Source organism: Charadrius vociferus, unplaced genomic scaffold (assembly GCF_000708025.1).
Source record: "Charadrius vociferus isolate BGI_N301 unplaced genomic scaffold, ASM70802v2 scaffold1592, whole genome shotgun sequence".
Classification (NCBI taxonomy): domain Eukaryota; kingdom Metazoa; phylum Chordata; class Aves; order Charadriiformes; family Charadriidae; genus Charadrius; species Charadrius vociferus.
In genome coordinates this window covers 27,355-30,929 of record NW_009647338.1, presented here as the reverse complement: position 1 = coordinate 30,929, position 3,575 = coordinate 27,355, and positions in this window count along the sequence as shown.

Below are 3,575 nucleotides of genomic sequence, written 5' to 3'. Positions count from 1 at the left end.
TGGTATGAGATGATCTTTAAGATCCCTTCCAACCCAAACCATTCTGTGATTCTCTGACATGACCTCTCAACCCCGTTCCGGCCAACACCGGCGTGTGGGACTCTGCCGCACCCCTGCATCCCACCCAGGCTGCTCCAGGTCGGCGTTCGGGGAGGCTCCGACCTCGAGCATCCCTTCGCGGCATCTTTAGTGCGCATTGTGGAGATGAGGGTGGATTTTAAGGTTGTGAAGGACCACGTTCCATTTTCTGACCCCGTGAGCGGAGCAATCCCGTGTTTTTCTCGCACCGGTAAAGGATTTCGGGTAAGCGAGCCCTGAAGTACCATCGCTGTGGACCATGGTGTGGCTTTACAGCCGAAAGACGCTTCGCGGGGTGGAGGCTGGAAGGGGAAAAGAGGCTGAAAAACGCGGGTTTGGGTTCAGCCGAGTGCGGGGTGCGATGCTGCGCTGGAGAAAACACCCGAGGTGCTTCTTTGCATCCCTCGCGTCGGCAGCGTTTCCCCGGACGGGACGTACGGAAGCGGCCCAACCAACCCGTGCGACCTTTGTCCGTTTCCTTTCCAATTTGCCCCGGTCGGCACGGAGGAGTTTTCTCGAGAAGGCGGCGCTGGGGTGACAGAGGAAGACTTTTGTGGCAGGAAAAGGAATAGCGTGACGGCGCGCTGTGGCCGGCCACCCCTCGGAGGGCTTTTTGGCTGCCAGGACTCATCTCCATGGGACTTGTGGTCCCCACCGCCGTGCTGACCCCGCTCACAGCACTTTGGACCCCCTTTTGCCCATCTTTCGCCCTGAATCGGCAGCGTAGCAGCACTCAGGGGTTAAACTTCCCCCCCTTTTTTTTTTTTCCCCCCTTTTTCCCCTGTGCTGCTTAATTTAAGGGCACCCGGGTTTCACGCTGCCAACCTGGGAGACCACCTCCAGGGGCAGGAGATGCCCTCACCCTGACTCCACGCAGCGAAACGGGGATGACGGGCTGCGAGGAGCACGGACCCTCTCTCCCCAGGGGAGGTAGGAGCCCTGTATTTAACCAGAAATTAGGAAAAATATGGCTTTGGCATCTAAACCACCTGGTTTTTTGCCTTTCCCCCCCTCCCCTCGCCGGTGGTTGCCCAAGCGAAGATGCTCCCTGAGGCCACCGGGTGCTTTCCCCAGTTTGCCGGCTGGTTTTGGCGTACGGTGGCGAGGTCTTGCGAAACCGGGTGCAGGAGAGGTCAGGGCAATGCCTGCCCGGAGTCGGGGGGAGAAACCCGCCTCACCGGAAGGGGTTTTTGATGGTCGTTGCCTCTGCCGGTGTCGTCAGCACGCGGCGAAGCAAACGCTTCCTCCCCGCGGACGCCCCTTCCCTACAAATCCAGAGCGAAACCAGTTTGAGGTGGACAGGGCTGCTGGGAGGACACCTCACCTACGAGGACGTCGTTTTCTCACCCATCTCAAGGGTTTGATGCAGGAGAGCCTTTTTCCCGGGGTTACCGGTGACGGCAGAGCCTGAATCCCCGTCTTCCACGTCCCCATCTCATATGGAGCCCGTCTCGTCCTTTTGGTTCTTCCAGCCTTGGGGCAGTTTTCCGGCTGTGCCCCCCCCGGCGGATGCTGCCATGTCTGGGTAGGACCAGACCGCCCGGTAAAACACGTTCGCTCCGGCTGCACGGCAGGCAGGGCAGCGTGTTTCTTGCCAGTTGGCTCGTGCGGCCGAGTTTACGTTGGCTTGGTGGAAAGGGCAGGAGAATCGACACCGTCTCATCCCAACCCCTCGCCGGGTCTGGGCTTGCAGTTGGCTGTGACATCTCCCATCCCAAAGTAGAGCCTGAAGGCTCCTCTGAAAGATTCTCCTGAGTTAAATCTTGCCCTCCGAAGACATCGTCTTCCTTACCTTATTTCTCCTTCCTTGCTTTTGCCTCATCCTGATTTTCCATTTCCCCATCTCCAAGGGCCCGGGTTGACCTTGCCAGCTCAATCCGGTCAACCACGACCTTGCTGGCTGCAGCAGTAACCTCCCCAGGTGGACCTTCGTCTTCTTGTGTGCAGCCTGTAGCCCACACATGTGGATGGATGGAGGATGGATGGATGGAGTGTGGACATATGGATGGAGGAGGATGGGAGATGATGGCTGTATGGATGGATGGAGGATGGGAGATGGTAGACGTATGGATGGAGGAGGATGGGAGATGATGGATGAGCGGATGGAGGAGGATGAGAGATGATGGATGAGCAGATGGAAGAGGATGGGAGATGATGGATGGAGGAGGATGGGAGATGGTAGACGTATGGATGGAGGAGGATGGGAGATGATGGACGTATGGATGGAGGAGGATAGGAGATGATGGACATATGGATGGCGGAGAACAGGAGATGATGGCCAAGTGGATGGAAGGATGGGAGATGATGAATGGAGGATGGGAGATGGATGTATGGATGGAGGAGGATGGGAGATGGTGGACGTATGGATGGGGGAGGATGGGAGATGGTGGACGTATGGATGGGGGAGGATGGGAGATGGCGAATGGATGGATGGAGGAGGATGGGAGATGGCGAATGGATGGATGGAGGATGGGAGATGGTGGATGTATGATGGATGGAGGATGGGAGATGGTGGACATATGGATGGATGGAGGATGGGAGATGGATGGAGGAATATGGGAGATGATGGCCGTATGGATGGAGGAGGATGTGAGATGGAAGGATGGATGGAGGTGGATGGATGGGGAGTAGACAGATGGGGGACACTGCTTGGGAAGCCCTGAGCATCCAACAGGGACTGCAAGAGCGGAGGGACATCTAAAGCCCGCTTGGGGGTTGTTTGCTTTGAGCAAGGTGCTTGGGAAAGAGCTGTGGCTGCAAAAGGAGCTTGTGGAGAAGGTCTGTGGTCCCGCCACTTGTCCACTTTCAGGGGGGGGGTGCTGCTGGGGAGAAAGGCTGCGTCTTGGGGCAAAATCTCGAGGCGAGGACCAGTGCTGGTCTTCACAAACGGTCCCTGGCTGGGGCTGGGGCTGCTTCGCAGAGGGGTGGTCTCAGGGTTTCCATCTCCGCTTTCTGCCCTCAGAGGGTACGTCCTCCCCTGCTGGGACACGTGCTCCATCCACCTCAGGGCATCCTGAGCACCTTTCTCCCCCATTTCCCCCTAAAACCTCGACAGCGGGGACACGCGCGGTGGTTCTCTGTCGAGGTCCAAGACGAGGTGTCGTGGTCAAACCAGGACACACGGGCACGTCTCGGAGCCGGGCGAGGACTTCCAGCAGCGTTTTACCCGCACAAACCCAGCATCAACGGGGAATTTGGGGGGGGAAATCTCTTCCCTTTTGCGCTCGGGGTTGACGCGTCTCCAACCCCTCCCCGTTCCTGCAGCATCTCCGGGGGGGTTATCCCCCACCTTAACCCCCACCTTTAGCAGCGGAGAGAGGAGCAAATCTCTTCCCGGGGGGCTCTCCGGATGAGCTCAGGGGTAATAAAACCCTCTTGGTTTTGGGGGGGGCACCGGAGGAGGGACGTGTTTGCCGACGAGGTGTGGCCCCGTTCAAACCGGTGGCGCAGCTCCGCCGCCGCGCTCTACCTTCGCCTCCGCCGGATGCTTCCCGGAC